An 18051-nucleotide genomic window follows, 5' to 3' on the forward strand; every position below is an offset into this window, starting at 1 on the left:
TCTCTTTTCAAAACACCCTAGAAGCTTCAAAAAAGTTGGAGCAGGGGATCCAATTCTATGAGCCCCAAAAGAAGGTGCCCCTATCCTTCATGATTTCCAATGGAGGTGAGGCATTGAAAAGGTGTGCGGTCCCTTTCGACGCGGTGGCCAGAACTCCCTTTGGAGTTCAATTATGCTTGCCACAACCTTGCTCCTGGCTCCACCCCCAAAGTCCCCCAGACATTTCTTGAATTGGACCCGGCAACTCTATGTGCGTGTGTGCAATGACGTCTCCCTACTTTTTAAAAAAACAGTGAATGACTTTCTGTGGAAAGCTCCACAGAGCTTTCTTGCAGTTTGGAGAACTCAGTAATGATTATGCCCCCCCCCTTTTTTTTTTTGCCACTGTCAGGTCATTGGGGAGGGTTTTCTTCAACCGCTGCAGTCCCCTCAGGCGTTTTTGTCTTAATCCCGGATATGCAGTCTCCGATTCCATTAACCCCGTTCTGCAAATAACGCTGAAGTGGGATGCAGATGTTGACTCTGAAAGAAATGGGGACAGGGAAGGGGGAAGAGGCTTCAGGGTTAGAAGGTTGTATAGCTCTGTGTGTGTGAGCGTGCGTGTGCATGCACTAGGGTTGCCAATCCCCAGGTGGAGGCAGGGGATCCCCTGTCTTGGACGTCCTCCCCCCGCTTTGGGGTCATCAGAAAGCAGGGGAGGGATGTCTGCTGGACGCTCCATTATTCCCTCTGGCAGGGGTGTCGAACTCATTTGTTATGAAGGCCGGATCTTCTTCAACCAAAGGGTGATTAACATGTGGAATTCACTGCCACAGGAGGTGGTGGCGGCCACAAGCATGGCCACCTTCAAGAGGGGTTTAGATAAAAATATGGAGCACAGGTCAATCAGTGGCTATTAGCCACAGTGTGTGTGTATATATAAAAAATTTTGCCACTGTGTGTCACAGAGTGTTGGACTGGATGGGGCATTGGCCTGATCCAACATGGCTTCTCTTATGTTCTTATGTGACACAGAGTGTTGGACTGGATGGGCCATTGGCCTGATCCAACATGGCTTCTCTTATGTTCTTATGTGACACAGAGTGTTGGACTGGAGGGGCCATTGGCCTGATCCAACATGGCTTCTCTTATGTTCTTATGTGACACAGAGTGTTGGACTGGATGGGCCATTGGCCTGATCCAACATGGCTTCTCTTATGTTGTTATGTGACAAAGAGTGTTGGACTGGATGGGCCATTGGCCTGATCCAACAGGGCTTCTCTTATGTTCTTATGTGACACAGAGTGTTGGACTGGATGGGGCATTGGCCTGATCCAACATGGCTTCTCTTATGTTCTTATGTGACACAGAGTGCTGGACTGGATGGGGCATTGGCCTGATCCAATATGGCTTCTCTTATGTTCTTATGTGACACAGAGTGTTGGACTGGATGGGGCATTGGCCTGATCCAATATGGCTTCTCTTATGTTCTTATATGACACAGAGTGTTGGACTGGATGGGGCATTGGCCTGATCCAACATGGCTTCTCTTATGTTCTTATATGACACAGAGTGTTGGACTGGATGGGGCGTTGGCCTGATCCAATATGGCTTCTCTTATGTTCTTATGTGACACAGAGTGTTGGACTGGATGGGGCATTGGCCTGATCCAACATGGCTTCTCTTATGTTCTTATGTGACACAGAGTGTTGGACTGGAGAGGCCATTGGCCCGATCCAACATGGCTTCTCTGATGTTCTTATGTGACACAGAGTGTTGGACTGGATGGGCCATTTGGCCTGATCCAACATGGCTTCTCTTATGTGACACAGAGTTTTGGACTGGATGGGCCATTGGCCTGATCCAACATGGCTTCTCTTATGTTCTTATGTGACACAGAGTGTTGGACTGGGTGGGCCATTGGCCTGATCCAACATGGCTTCTCTTATGTTCTTATGTGACACAGAGTGCTGGACTGGATGGGGCGTTGGCCTGATCCAACATGGCTTCTCTTATGTTCTTATATGACACAGAGTGTTGGACTGGATGGGCCACTGGCCTGATCCAACATGGCTTCTCTTATGTTCTTCTGTGACACAGAGTGTTGGACTGGATGGGCCACTGGCCTGATCCAACATGCCTTCTCTTATGTTCTTATGTGACACAGAGTGTTGGACTGGATGGGCCATTGGCCTGATCCAACATGGCTTCTCTTATGTTCTTATGTGACACAAAGTGTTGGACTGGATGGGCCGTTGGCCTGATCCAACATGGCTTCTCTTATGTTCTTATGTGACACAGAGTGCTGGACTGGATGGGGCGTTGGCCTGATCCAACATGGCTTCTCTTATGTTCTTATGTGACACAGAGTGTTGGACTGGATGGACCACTGGCCTGATCCAATATGGCTTCTCTTATGTTCTTATAAATGAGACCTTGTTGGGCCGGATCATGTCAGGTTGGGCCGAGCCATCTTGGGCTTGGCCATGTGCGTACCTATTTAAGATTAGGTAGCAGAGATATAAATTTTATAAAGAAGAAAGACAAACACACACACACATATATATATTTACACAATTTAAAACATGCTTAAAACGTTAGCACTCATTGGTCTTAAAGATGTTTTCTTTGTCTTTCTCTCATGGGATCCAGAGAATGGGGCAAAGGAAGCTCTGGCTCTTTCCTTCTTTCCCCAGGGGACTGGGGGGGGAGCCTCAGCCAATAGAAGGAAGACTGACTTGGCTCATTATGGGACTTGGCTCATGGGACTGGAAGATCCTGGCAAAGCAAGCTCTGCCTCTCCCCTTTCCTCCCCAAGGAAGGAGTCTCAGTCAATGGAGAAAACAGAGGTTTTGCTCTGTAGTTCCTGTGTGATTGAGCAAGCCATGAAAAGCAAGTTGTTATGCAGAAGGAAGCAAGAGAGAGGGAGAAGGAAGCAGATGACAGCCAGTTGCTCAGGGGCCTGATAAGAGCTCTCCGGGGGCCTGTTTTGGCCCCCAAACTTCATGTTTGGCACCCCTGCCCTATGGCGACCAACCCCCATAGGGTATAATGGAGAATTGATCCACAGGTATCTGGGGCTTAGGGGGTGCTGTATTTTGCGGTAGAGGCACCAAATTTTCAGCATAGCATCCAACGCCTCTCCTCAAAACACCCTCCAAGTTTCAAAAGAATTGGATCAGGGGGTCCAGTTCTATGAGCCCCAAAAGAAGGTGACCCTATCCTTCATAATTTCCAATGGAGGGAAGGCATTTAAAAGGTATGCAGTCCCTTTAAATGTGATAGCCAGAACTCCCTTTGGAGTTCAGTTGTGCTTGTCAGAACCTTGCTTCTGGTTCCACCCCAATGTCTCCTGGCTCCACCCCCAAAGTCCCCAGATATTTCTTGAATTGGACTTGACAACCCCAACATGTGCTAATGCTAGGGTTTCCAGCCTCTGGAGGGGGGCGGGGGCATGCTAGAAATCTCCTTGAATTGCAACTGATCTCCAGACTATAGAAATCGCTTCTGGAGAAAATGGCTGCTTTGTGGCATTGTACCCTACTGAGATCTCTTCCCAGCAGGGACGGCTCTGCCACAAGGCAAGCTAGGTGACTGCCTAGAGCACAGTCCTTCCGGGGACACCAAATTGGGTGCTCCCCCTTGTGACTCAGTGATGTTATCAGTGTAGGGGAGCACCAGAATTTAACCTTCCCTGAGGTGCCAGTCAGACTAGGATCCACCCTGCTTCCCATGCTCCACCCACAAAATCTCCAGATGTTTCCTGCCCCAGAGTTGGCAACACTAGTGCATGTACACACCAACAGCGAGTATCCATTTAAAGCGGCTGTATGCAAACCACATGAACGCAAACTGATTATTTCAGAGAGCGGAAGCCCAATTCCCACAAACAAACAAGTCATTTTTTTTAATTTATCGTTTGATTTATTTACATTGTCTTTATCCCCCTTTTTTTTTTCCTGTAAAGAAAAGAAAAAAAGTCAAAGCAGCGTTTAATCATCAAATGAAAATATTAAGACTCGCTGGGCAGAAGAAAACCACCACAACGTTAGATCAACAGAGCCATAAATCAGGGGAGGATAAAGGGACAGCGGAATGAATGGGACAATTAAAACGAAAACAGAACCGCTGCTTTCAAAGGGCAGCAGAAACAAACGCATTCGGTGCAGAATGCTAACAAAAAAGAGTGTTCCGGTGCCACTGAGAAAATCCCATTCTCGGTAGCAGAGGAGAGCTGCAGCCTACAAGATGCCTCGTCTTGCAATGTCTCTGTGTGTAAAGTGCTGTCAATGGGCAGCCAAATTATGACAACCCCAGCATGGGGCTTCCAAGGCAAGGGAGAAGAAGTAGGCGGTTTGCCATTGCCTGTCTCTGCAGAGCCTTCCTTGGTGGTCTCCCTTCCAGTGACTGACCCTACTTAGCTACTTAGCTTCCAACTTCTGGTGACCTCAGTAAGGGGCTTTCAAGGCAAGGGAGAAGAAGCAGAGGTGGTTCACCATTGCCTGCCTCTGCAGAACCTTCTTTGGTGGTCTCTCTTCCAAGGACTGACTCTACGTAGTTTCCAACTTATGGCAACACTAGCAAGGCAAGAGAGAAGCAGAGGGGGTCTGCCATTGCCTGCCTCTGCAGAGCCTTCCTTGGTGGTCTCCCTTCCAGTGGCTGATCCTGCTTAGCTTCCAACTTCTGGTGACTCCAGCAAGGGGCTTCCAGGGCAAGGGAGAAGAAGCAGAGGTGGTTTGCTGGTGCCTGCCTCTGCAGAGCCTTCCTTGGTGGTCTCCCTTCCAGTGACTGACCCTACTTAGCTTCCAACTTCTGATGACCTCAGTAAGGGGCTTTCAAGGCAAGGGAGAAGAAGCAGAGGTGGTTCACCATTGCCTGCTTCTGCAGAGCCTTCTTTGGTGGTCTCTCTTCCAAGGACTGATTCTGCTTAGTTTCCAACCTAAGGCAACACCAGCAAGGGGCTTTCAAGGCAAGAGAGAAGCAGAGGTGGTCTGCCATTGCCTGCCTCTGCAGAGCCTTCCTTGGTGGTCTCCCTTCCAGTGACTGATCCTGCTTAGCTTCCAGCTTCTGGTGACTCCAGCAAGGGGCTTCCAAGGCAAGGGAGAAGAAGCAGAGGTGGTTTGCTGTTGCCTGCCTCTGCAGAGCCTTCCTTGGTGGTCTCCCTTTCAAGTATAGACCCTACATAGCTCTCAAGATCTTACCGGATAAGACTATACCATGCTGCCTTCCCTTCCCTTGCAATACTTACCTTCCTTTTTCTTAAGTTTTGCATAGAAATGTCACAATTGTTCCCATATGTTCCTCTTTTAGGTTTCCCCATTTGCCAACTGGGGGGGCAGGACATCCCCCACTGTTGGGGTTTACATATACCTTTAGCAGAGTAACGTGGAGATAACCACAAAAAGCAGCCAGGCACACGGTTTAGCTTAAGAATAAAAGTAGCTTACTTTTCTAATGAGGAAAAAGGTATGACTGGGATTTCTAGAAAACAAAGAAGGATTCGATATCCTTTCTACCTTCTAGACTACATCTTGACTCTCTTGAGTCCTAACTTCAACTGCATGGAGATCTAAGGGCTTAACACGAAGGGCTATAAAACTGACCAAATGGTTTCCCTCAGACCACCACCCAGATATATGGATTAGCCTATTAGGGCTCTCCCTCAGTGGTCACTATGCATATTGACACCTAGCCTTGGAGGGAGGTACGTGCAGACATTCTCATTGGCTCGACCTACTCACTGGCTAAACATCAGCATGCATACACAAACACTTAATTAACTCATGACAACAGGAAGTGAAATTGCATCAGAAACCCAACACCCGCCCCCCCCTCCCAACTCCTGTTGCCCACTGGGACTGGGATGACCTCCAGCCACTTAGTGTAAGCATCCACCGAGATAAAGAATATTTGCCCCTGGTATGGCCCCGCAAAGTCTAAGTGTAGCCAGGACCACGGCACCCGATTGGATTCCCAGCTGTGAACGCTGGCGCCGGGCAGATTCAGTGGGACTCTTGGCAGGGTGGGCACCTCCTAACCCCTCAATCTCTTCATCCTTTCCCAGCCACCAAACATAGCTCCACGCCAGAGCTTATACGGACTATCCCCGGATGCGTTTTGTGCAAGGCTTCGAGCACTTGCTTCCGGAGTGGGGGAGGGACCACCACTCTGCTGCCCCTTTGTGTAAGGAGAGTTCTTCCTGGTGGGAAACAAACGGTCTGAATGCAGCATCCAATTTGCCCGTGGACCTGCTGCAACAGGATCTGCGGTGTCTGGTAGTCTGGGGAGAGTAGGCCGAGCAATGGCTTGTGGTCTGTGGCAATCGTGAAGCGCCTACCATACAGGTAGTCGCTGAATTTGTATACGCCCGCCACGATTGCTAATGCCTCTTTATCTATTTGGGTGTAGTTGCGCTCAGCCTGGGTCAAAGTGTGAGAGTAAGAGACCACGGGGACTTCTCTCCTGTCTGGGAGTTGGTGGCCCAGGACGACGCCCACTCCGTAAAGGGAAGCATCGCAAGCTAAAATCACAGGGAGGAACTCATCAAAATGGTGGAGTACCTCATTTGAAACCAAGATGTCCTTGACCGCCTGGAAAGCCACGGCCAGTTTTCTCCCCAGACCCATGGGGCGCCTTTATCTAGGAGTCTGCATAGGGATTCAGCCAGGGCTGCTTTGTGGGGCAAGAATGAGTGGTAAAAGCTCAGGAGTCCCAAAAAACTTTGTAGCTCCGCCCTGCAAATGGAGACCGGGGCCTGTACTATCACCCTGGTCTTGTCGGCCATTGGGTGAATTCCCACAGCGTCCACCGCAAACCCCAGGAACTCCACCCTTGGCACCCCAAGCGAGCACTTCTCCTGCTTCACTTTGAGACCCACATTCTGGAAACGGCAGAGCACCTCTCGAAGGCTTCAGCAGAACTCATCGGCGTCGGGTGCTGCTATCAAAACATCATCGAAAAAGGGTTGTACTCTGGGAATCCCTTTAAGTAGAGAGTCGATTAAGCTTTGGAAAATTCCTGGAGCCACACTGACCCCAAATTGTAGCCTCCGGTCCTTGAAAGCCCCCCGGTGCATAACGATGGTCTGAGCCTCAGCCGTTTGCTCATCCACCAGAAGTTGTTGGTATGCTTGGGCCAAATCCAACATCCTGAAAATCTTGGAACCGGCCAGGGAGGCGAGGACATGACTGACCACCAGGACGGGGTATGGGTGGTCCTGTAGTGCTTTATTAATTGTGCATTTGTAGTCTGCACAGAGGCACATGTCCCCGTTTGGCTTGACTGGAGTGACTATGGGGGTTTCCCAAGTGGTTTGAGAGATGGGCTCTAGCACCCCCTGAGCCACAAGGTAGTCCAGTTCGGCTTCGATTTTTGGCTTAAGTGCAAATGGAACCCGCCGAGCCTTCAGCCTTAAGGGCCAAACTGTGGGGTCCAGCTGCAGCATTATAGGTGGTCCCTTGTACATTCCCAGAGCCCCATCAAATACTTCCGGGAACTCCCGGCACACTTGGTCGAAATTGTGGGCCTGTATGTGGTCCGTCCCTACAATTTTGATACCCAGGGGCTTAAACTAAGCCAATCCCAATAGGGTGGTGAGCCAGCGCTTCACCACAAGAATGTCCAGGGCCCCTTTAAAATTTTTGAACTCCACCCTAACTCTGGCCCACCCCATGATCTGCACTAGATTCTTTTGAAAGTCCCACAATATGAACTCCGCGGGCTGCAGGGCCAGGTGGTTGTAGGGCAGAGGGTCTCCTCCGAAATAATGGAGATGGAGGATCCCATGTCCAATTCCATCAGGCAGGGACCCCCCTCGATCAAAACCTGCACTTTGACCTTGTCGGGGTATCCTGGGGCAAGTTCATTACCTGGATGCTGTTTGCGGCCATCGTGTGTGCATCTGTCGAGTCATGGTGTGCAGACTGGGGCCTCCTGTTGAGTCTGGCCCTGTAAGCTCCAGCAATGTGGCCCACTTTTCCACAGCTTCTGCAGTCCGCGTTATGGTAGGGGCAGTCTCAGCGCTCGTGTGGGTCCCCATAGCTGACACACTTGGTGCTCGATTTCTCCGCTGCCTGTCATCGGTTTGGTGTTTTCAGCCCACTGCGTGGTTGGCGGCAAAGCTGATGTGCCCCTTCTTCATCGGAGCCGTCCGAGACTGAGGCAGCAGCGGCCTGGTTTGCGGAAGGGCTGGTGTGCGTCTGTTCAAAGGCGGTTGCCTGTCGGAGTGCTTTCACGAGGTCGATGTCTTTGTCCTCGTATGCTAGCAACTTTCGGTGCATTTTCTCCTCCCGGACGCCAACCGCGAAACGGTCCAGCAGGATCTCTTCCAGGTCCCCCGTGAAATCGCATCTCAGGGCTAATCCATGGAGCTCTGCAAGATACTCGGCGGCGGACTCAGCTTGCCTCTGCTGTCTCATGTAGAACGTGTGCCTGCGTGTGAGACGGGATAGCTGTGGTGCCATGTGGTTCATCATCGCCTTGACCAGCTGGTCGTAGGTTGCCCCTGCAAGGGTGATTGGCACGATGAGTCGCTTCATCAGCTGGGTGGTCTCCACCCTGCACGAACTCAGGAGAAATGCCTTCTTCTCTGCCACTGCCTCCATTTTGTGCAGCTGTATGTAGTAGTTGGTCTGGTCCACCCATGATTCTCTTAAGTCGGGCCGGGTGACATCGAATGCCCATAGGGTTTGTCCGGGAGCAGTAGCCATGACCTTGGCCGCTGGAACACTAGAGCTCGGATCGCAGGGCTTGCGGGCAGCTGGAGGCTGCTCTCTACTCACCGGTATCCCACCTTCATCGCCAGTGTAATGTACCGATATCAGAGACGTTCAGATGGCAACATGCTTTATTAGCGAGTACTTCACAAGACAACGCGGCGGGTCCGGGTCCCCTGTTATATACATTTCCCGGAACAGCCTTCTTCCTGGTCAGGTCCAATTCTGGCCAGTTAAACTTCCTGCCACTGATCATCATAGGCGGGCTGCATTCGTCCCTTCCGAGCACCACCCACAGGTGCGCTGTGCTGTACTTTCCGGGACAAACACCAGACACAACACTTTCCTTCTATCCGGTGCTTTTTTTTTTTGTAGTAGGAACTCCTTTGTATATTAGGCCCCACACCCCAGACGTAGCCAATCCTCCAAGGGCTTACAGTAGGTCCTGTACTAAGAGCCCTGTAAGCTCTTGGAGGATTGGCTACCTCAAGGGGGTGTGGTCTAATATGCAAAGGAGTTGTTGCTACAAAAAAAGCCCTGCTCCAAAGCACCCATGTTCTCCAGGCTGGATATGAACCTGGAGGCTGGCATCCCTAGCTCCAGGATATATCAAAAGCGCTGCAAATCCAGGCCCTGTGTTTGCTCTTCAGTGAGTCAGGAAAGGCAGAGGTCAGCCAGTAGGGAATTCTTCGTGGCACGTCTGTAGGAGTAACGGAGAAGTTGCTGTGGACTCTGCATGACTTGGGACCCCCGCAGAGCGGAAGTTTATTCCCCGTTGCTCTCAGAATGAGGACAACCAGCATCCTCATGGACTGGCCCCCCTGCAGCGTTCTTGCGGGGATTATTTTGGTCTATCTCATTTCAGGACATGGTAACTCATAAATAAAGCCGCAGATTTAAAGCAGGACGGAAATCTTATTTGAAAGGATTTGCGTTCTCTTTCATTTCTGAGGTCCCCCCCCCCCTTTCCCTCCCCAAATGTATTTCTTTTATTAACAAGTCTATTCAATCAGGACTGGGACTTCAGCTGCTCGGAGCTTCAAAGGTTCGTTTTTCTGAGCTATTGGTTGTCTAGATCTTTTTTTCTTGTCAAACTCCTCCTCCTCCTCTTGGATTGTTGCTGTGTATTTTTCCCCTCGCTCTCAGCACATTCTAATCAGTACACTTTTTCATCAGATGCTGACTTTTCCCTTCCTGTTATGCTAAAAAGAGTTTTATACAGTGATGGGTGGTAGGCTGCGGAAGGAGGAAGAAACAGCTTTTCTGGCATTTTAAATCAGGAAATCTCCAAAATACTCCTAAGCCAACTTCCACCCCAGATTTTGGAGTTCTGAGTAGATTCAGTTCACTTCCTTCACTTCTTGTTCAGGCATCGTTTCAGGAGGCGGCCATGTTGGTCTGAAGTACAACGGCAAATCTGAGTCCAGTAGCACTTTAGAGAGCGACAAAAAATTAAGGCCCTGACAAAAATTAAGGTATGAGCCTTAATTTTTGTCAGGGCTACCTGACTGTCAGTTGTTAGATGGAGCTGCTGGTCTCTTTAGATCAGGGGTGTCAAACTCATTTGTTATGAGGACCAGATCTGACATAAATGAGACATTGTCGGGCTGGGCCACGTGTGTCATGAAATGTGATGCCCGGTAGCGGACACTGACGAACACAATTAAAGCTTTTTTTCAAAACATAAAACATGCATAAAACATTAGCACTCTTGCAATATTTCATCTTATTCCTGACAACTGACACCTCTTGTTCTGAATCATTGCATCAAAAAACGGGATACAATGTCTGTGCTGTAGCAATCTTGAGTATGCTGTTCAGGTGTTGTTCAGGTGTGTATCTGCAAGTTGAAAACGGACTTTTGATTTGCTCATGGGCCTGATAGGACCCCTCTGGGGGCCTCATCCAGCCCCTGGGCCACATGTTTGACACCCCTGCTTTAGATCTTAAAGAGGAGGGGACACCAACAGGGCCAGCATCTTCTCTCTCCATCCCTCCCTTCGTGTCAAGAAAGAAAGGAAGGTAAAGGAAGGAGCCATTAGGAGAAGGGGGAAATAACAAGCTTCCCAGCCTTCTCCAGCACTCAAAATCACAGAGAAGTATCAGCGGCCATTATAAGAAGGTCAAAAAATTAAAAATTAATTAAATGAAAACTGGACATTGAAAAATAGCAGAGCTGGCAGATATTGTCACTAAAAGGTTAAATCTATTGGACTATATATTTAGAATCAAGTTTGGTATTGTTTTGGAGAAAAAAGGAAAAAACTTTTTTAAAGGACAGAAAAACCGTGGTGGCCATTTTAAGTAAAAAAAAAATTTTTTTAATTAATATCTTGACCTAGGAACTTCAGGGAATGGAGATCTCGGGCTTCTGTAAAAGGGCATGTTTTAATCTACAGGACTGTGTATTTAAAATTTGAATCTGAGAGGCCAGCTTTTGAACCTATTTAAAGCAATAGGTCAACAGTGATGTCGGAGCAAAGATTAGCAGCAAAGCAGATGCGAACGAGGGCTGGGTCACTTGAAGAAGAAAAAATGGCCAAATTTAAAACTGACAGGGCTGAGATTGCAGGATGGCAAGAAGCAATGGAAGCAAGATCGGCCAAGATAATTAGAGAAACAAAAACAAAACTAAAAAGAGAACTAAAAAAAAGATATTGAGTCCCGTGCAGAAGAAGTTAAAAAAGACATTGAAGATCTCAGAAAAGACACACAAGCAGCTCTACAGAAAGTGTAGAAGGTGGAGGAAAAAGTGAAAGACCTCGATACAAGAATGGATAAAATAGATTCCACTATGCAAAAAATGCAGGAGAAAGCATTATTAGCTGACTGTAGATTAATGGAGAATCAAATACAGTTAAGAGGGGTGCCTGCATCTATGACTACTGACATGTTTGACACCCCTGCTTTAGATCTTAAAGAGAAGGGGACACCAACAGGGCCAGCTTCTCTCTCCACCCCTCCCTTCCTGTTCCTGGTACTTGGGGGGGGGGTCCTGAATTTGGAGGACCTGAAGAATGTAATTAAAAAAAAAAAATCCTGCAATCGTAAGGAGCAGGGCTTTTTTTTTTTTTAGCAGAAACACACAGAAATGCAGTTCCAGCTGGCTTGGTGCCAGGGGGTGTGGTCTAATATGCAAATGAGTTCCTGCTGCAAAAAAGCCCTGTGTGAAACAATGGTGAAGTCAGGGAGTGTGGCCTAATATGCAAATGAGTTCCTGCTGGGTTTTTTCTACCCCAAAAAAAGGCCTGGTAAGGAGTACTGGAACAGAGAAAAGCATGCCCTCCCCTGAGTCTAGATCTAATATTAGTACGAATTTTTTTACACTTGTAGCCTCAAACATGCACAAAGGAAAGAACTTCAAGGGTAAAGAAATCCACTAACGTGAATGCTTGTCTCAGAATGTTCAATGTTTCTATCCACTCCGACAACATCCTCATCGTACACCATTCTTGGGTTTTAGAAGCAGATTGGCAAACAACATTAACGGGAGTCTTCCAAGGAAGAATGCGGGCTCCGGAGCATTTAATTTCCCTTTGAAACACTCCATTTTTTAATATTTAATAGATTCACCTTCTGGCCTCTGGACGCCTGCACACAAGAGCCCCGCAGAAATGGAAATTTCCCCGCTGATTGCTTCGCTGTCCTGAAATTTAGATTTCATAAAAACTAATCATCTTCATTAGCATAATTTGGGCGGACTCATTCTGTATCTTGGTGACACGGTTGATTATTTATGGGGCCCAGCAGCTGATTACAATTAACTTTGATTAATGGAAGGGCTTCATAAAAAGGACCCAGCGACAACAGAGAACCCCCTTTTTCTTCCTACCTCGGCCGTAATTTATAATGCAAATCAGGGTGAGTGGGGGAGAGGAATATAAATCATACCAGATCATAAAACATGAAAGGGAAGCACAAAGGGGGCAAGAAATAAATATTTCGTGGGGGCCTCGCCAGCCACCAGTGACATCTGGTGATTCTGCACTTCCCATTTAAAAGGCCGAGCGATGCTGAGCCACACCTGCCGATCCGTTCCTGCATCTTGTTTGCTTTCTCTTGCTCTCCTCTCCTGCTTGGAACAATGCAGAATGCAAAGCTAAAATTACAAGGGAGGGGGGAGGTTGAGCGAGTGCCTTTAATTTATGTAGATGTATGCGCAATGCCAGTATTTCTGTGGGTGGGAAGATGGTGGAAGAGAAATTGTTCTAGGAGGGGCCGAAAATAAACAGATGGTTCAGTCTCTGGGGGGTTTTACCCCTGTGAGCAGATCTTCAGCCTTGCTAAGTGAGACAAATATTTGCAAGAACTCTGAATTCAGGAGAGATCAAAAGAGCCAAGAGCAGGGCATCTGAAGAGCCGGGTGGTATCCACAAGGTGCTATGGCCAGGCTACCAACCAACAGACACATGCATACACACACTTTCTCCTGACTACTGCAGAAGATCTAACTTTCCCTTCCAAGCTCCGGAGCAGATCTCACCATGAGGCTTGATATTTCTTCAGGGAAGATGCCAAAGGGGGAGGGGGGTCAGAAAAAGATTGGCTTGTAGCGCACTCATTCTCCTCTATACATTTGACACCCTCCATCAGTTGTAGGTTGGGAAATATGTGGAGATTTGGGGATGGGGTGGAACCTCGGGAAGGTAGTTGCAACTTACCAGAGATGATCAAGACGGGTAGCCCTGTTAGTCTGTTTGTAGCAGTAGGAGGAAGAAGAAGAAGAAGAAGAAGAAGAAGAAGAAGAAGAAGAAGAAGAAGAAGAAGAAGAAGAAGAAGAAGAAGAAGAAGAAGAAGAAGAAGAAGAAGAAGAAGAATTTCTGTCACCTGGAGATCACTAGTAATAGCAAGAAATTTCCAGGTACCACATAGAGGTTGGCAACCCTAACCGATCCCCAGGCAACAGGGATCAGTTCACCCGGAGAAAATGGATCCTGTCCATGTTTTTGTGTCATTATTTTATGACATAAAGGTCTTGAAAACTGGTGAAAATTAGTGGATTGGAAGGTAGACTCTGCAGCTTTCTATCCTGCTTTGGTCCCTCCCCTCCCCAAACCCCACCCTCCTCAGTCTCCACCCTCCAGTGTCCAGGTCTTTCCCAACCCAGAGCTGCGAACCCTAGCTAAGAGCCCTTTAGCTCATCCCTCCGGTCCTACCCAGGCATTAAATACCTGAAAGAAGGGGCAAAGGAGACAAATTTAGCCCAGATGGAATTGTGCCACTGCCAGCTTGTCACTAACGAGTTCTTCTTCACTTTCCTACTCCACTCAACTGGCTGGAAGCTACAAGGTAAGAAATGTCATGGAGAGACACATTTAAAACCTCTCCACAGTTTGATCTGTGTAAGAAGCAGGATGAGATGGTGGAATCCCGGGAGGGATTCTGAGCCTGTGAATCTGCCTTCCTCTAACTTAGACAGAGTTACCCATGGTCAGTATTGTCTATCCCAGGGGCAGCCAAACTTGCTTAACATAAGAGTCGCATAGAATAAATGTTAGATGTTTGAGAGGAAGGAAGGAAGGAATCATAGAGTTGGAAGGGACCTCCAGGATCATCTCTAGTCCAACCCCCTGAACAAGGCAGGAAATTCACAAATACCTCCCCCCAGGGGTGGAATTCTAGCAGGAGCTGCTTTGCAAATTAATAACACCCCTGCCTCCCCCTAAAATCACAGGATCCACATCGCTTGCCAAGAGATAAATGATCCAATATTGGAAAGTTAATTCATTCATTCAATAAATTCATTCTATTGGAAAGTTACCTAGAAACCCATGGTTTCTTTAGACCAGGGATGGCCAAACTTGCTTAACATAAAAGCCACGGAGAATAAACATCAGGAAGGAAGGAAGGAAGGAAGGAAGGAAGGAAGGAAGGAAGGAAGGAAGGAAGGAAGGAAGGAAGGAAGGAAGGAAGGAAGGAAGGAAGGAAGGAAGGAAGATGGGGAGAGGGAGGTGGAAAGAAAGCAACTCTAAGTTTAAATGCCAGCTGGCAGCTTGGAGAAGTGATTTAAAGAGACAAGTACCTGGAAGTGGGGGCTTTGAGAGCCACACATTATGTGTGAATGAGCCACATGTGGCTTTAAACCACAGTTTAGCCACTCCTGGTCTATCCTGTCTGGCCAAACTTCTCCAGAGCCTCAGACAGGTCTTTTGTAACAGCTACTACCTGAACCATATACACACAATATGCCTCACTTTTGCACATTATACATGCACAATGTTTATTGACTGGGGCACAATGAAAATGGGGGGGGGGGATTAAGTGCTAGGAATTAGACAATGGAGCCAAACAAATGAAGTGCCGGGTTGCATTGCACAAGAGAGAATCAAAATAGGGGTATATGGGTTGAAACTAGGTCTGCCAAGCTCTAGGTGGACTTGGGGATCCCCTGGAAGTACAGCTCATCTCTAGACTACAGAGGTCAGTTCCCCTGGAGAAAAGGGCTACTTTGGAGGGTGGACCCTGTGACATTATACCTCACCAAGGTCTCTGTCCTCCCCAGGCTCCATCCCCAAATTCCCAGGAGTTTCCCAATCTAGACTCTGGCAAAATTATACCTCTCCTGGCCACTGGCTATGCTGGCAATGCTAGTGGAAACTGCAGGTTGAGAACTTTGGACCCCTGGAATATTATACCAGTAATGTATGGCTGTATATGGCTCGACCATAAGGAAGGCCAAACGCAGAAGAATAGATGCGTTTGAGCTGCGGTGCTGGAGAAGAATCTTGAGAGTCCCTTGGACTGCAAGAAGATCCAATCAGTCAGTCCTAAGGGAAATCAACCCAGACTGTTCCCTGGAAGGTCAAATGCTGAAGCTGAAGCTCAGATACTTTGGTCACCAAATGAGAAGGGAGCACTCCCTGGAGAAGATCCTCATGCTGGGAAAGACAGAAGGCAAAAGAAGAAGGGGACGGCAAAAGAGGAGATGACTGGACCGCATTACTGATGTCACTAACACGAATTTGAGCAGACTTCGGAGGATGGTGGAAGACAGCAGGGCCGGGCGTGACTTTGTCCATGGGGTCGCAAAGAGTCGGACTCGACTGTGCGACTGAACAACAACAAATATTTGATTCTATGTGCAGAGCTGACCATTGGCCGCCTTTGAGGTTGCACATTTCCCTACCTGGGCTTCTACAATGGTTCCATGACCCAACTGTATGCCCTGGCGTGCAGAAGGTCCCATGTTCGATCCCCAGCAACTCCAGTTAAGGGGGCCAGGTAGCGGGTGATGTGAAAGACCTGCCTCTGCGTGAGACCTTGGAGGGCGGCTGCCAGTCTGAGTAGACACTACTGACCGGGATGGACTGAGGGTCTGATTCAGTAGAAGGCAGCTTTACACGTCTATAGATTTGGGTTGCTAGGTCCCCTCTTCATTGAGGAAGGGGGATTTGTGGGCCGTTCTGGGGGCATTTCTGGGCTTGAGGCAAAACTTCTATGGGTTTTTTTTTTGCTTCAAAACCATAGAGTTTGTCCAAAAATCAGAGGTTCACCTGGCGTGATATCAACAAGTGATGTCATCACATCAGAGATGCGGTACGACGATGTCACTCCTTGGGGGTGGGGTTTCCCACACTGGCCAGCTGGCTGGTGGTGGGTCAAAGCTCCCCAAAAGCAGGACCTGAGGACTGGCAGCCCTCTAATAGATTCAGATGGGTAACCATGTTGGTCTGAAGCTATGGAACAACGTTTGAGCCCAGTGGCACCTTTAAATTTGTCACTGAACTAGGATTACCAAGTCCCCTGCTATTCCGGCAGGGGACTTTTTTCATTCTATGGCACCATAGAAGAGCCAATTTGGTGTAGTGGTTAAGTGTGCGGACTCTTATCTGGGAGAACCGGGTTTGATTCCCCACTCCTCCACTTGCACCTGCTGGAATGGCCTTGGGTCAGCCAGAGCTCTGGCAGAGGTTGTCCTTGAAAGGGCAGCTGCTGTGAGAGCCCTCTCTAGCCCCACCCACCTCACAAGGTGTCTGTTGTGGGGGAGGAAGGGAAAGGAGATTGTGAGCCGCTCTGAGACTCTTCGGAGTAGAGGGCGGGATATAAATCCAATATCTTCATCTACCTCACAGGGTGTCTGTTGTGGGGGAGGAAGGTAAAGGAGATTGTGAGCCGCTCTGAGACTCTTCGGAGTGGAGGGCGGGATATAAATCCAATATCTTCATCTACCTCACAGGGTGTCTGTTGTGGGGGAGGAAGGTAAAGGAGATTGTGAGCCGCTCTGAGACTCTTCGGAGTGGAGGGCGGGATAGAAATCCAATATCTTCATCTTCTTCTTCTTCATAGAGTTTCCTTCCCAAATTGCTCGAGCATCCAGGAAAACCATAGAGTTTTCCTGGAAGCTCCTAGAGCAGCTGGTGCGCAGCGTCGCCAGCACAATGACGCCACTTGCGAGTAACGTCATCCTACTGGTGACATTGGGAGGGGTCCCCCCACAGGCCTAATGAGGGCCAGTAGGTTGGGGACCTCCCAAGCAGGGGAACCCCCGCCTGGCCTGGGAGCTTGGCAGCCCTACACTGGACTCAAACTTTGTTCATGTCTTCATATGTAAGTCCTGCCCACTTTTTGGATAAGGGCGGTGGCTCAGTGGTAGAGCATCTGCTTGGTAAGCAGAAGGTCCCAGGTTCAATCCCCGGCCTCTCCAACTAAAAAGGGTCCAGGCAAATAGGCATGAAAAACCTCAGCCTGAGACCCTGGAGAGCCATGAAATGGGGCTGTGGCTCAGTGGTAGAGCATCTGCTTGGTAAGCAGAAGGTCCCAGGTTCAATCCCCGGCCTCTCCAACTAAAAAGAGTCCAGGCAAATAGGCATGAAAAACCTCAGCCTGAGACCCTGGAGAGCCATGAAGTGGGGCTGTGGCTCAGTGGTAGAGCATCTGCTTGGTAAGCAGAAGGTCCCAGGTTCAATCCCCAGCATCTCCAACTAACAAGGGTCCAGGCAATTAGGCATGAAAAAACTCAGCTTGAGATCCTGGAGAGCCGCTGCCAGTCTGAGTAGACAATACTGACTTTGATGGACCCAGGGTCTGATTCAGTAGAAGGCAGCTTCATATGTTCATATTAAGGGAGGGACAGTGGCTCAGTGGTAGAGCATCTGCTTCGTAAGCAGAAGGTCCCAGGTTCAACCCCCGGCATCTCCAACTAAAAAGGGGCCAAGGAAATAGGCATGAAAAACTTCAGCTTGAGACCCTGGAGAGCCGCGGCCAGTCTGAGTAGACAATATTGACTTTGATGAACCGAGAGTCTGATTCAGTAGAAGGCAGCTTCATATCTTCATATGTTCTCTGTCCATCATCCCTTCCGCCACCAAACCCAGTCTTCCACAGAAAGAGTCACAACTGCGACACCTCCAGAATGTAT

The 18051-nt window shown here is 48.7% G+C and overlaps 1 non-coding gene across 1 annotated transcript; it reads left to right on the forward strand.

Annotated features, from left to right (window-relative positions):
- The first annotated feature begins 17760 nt into the window (after window positions 1-17760).
- On the forward strand, window positions 17761-17831 carry TRNAT-CGU (transfer RNA threonine (anticodon CGU)). The gene has a single exon. It is a non-coding gene; the product is annotated as a tRNA-Thr (tRNA).
- Window positions 17832-18051: the final 220 nt, after the last annotated feature.

The sequence above is a fragment of the Heteronotia binoei genome, chromosome 12 (assembly GCF_032191835.1).
Source record: "Heteronotia binoei isolate CCM8104 ecotype False Entrance Well chromosome 12, APGP_CSIRO_Hbin_v1, whole genome shotgun sequence".
NCBI lineage: Eukaryota > Metazoa > Chordata > Lepidosauria > Squamata > Gekkonidae > Heteronotia > Heteronotia binoei.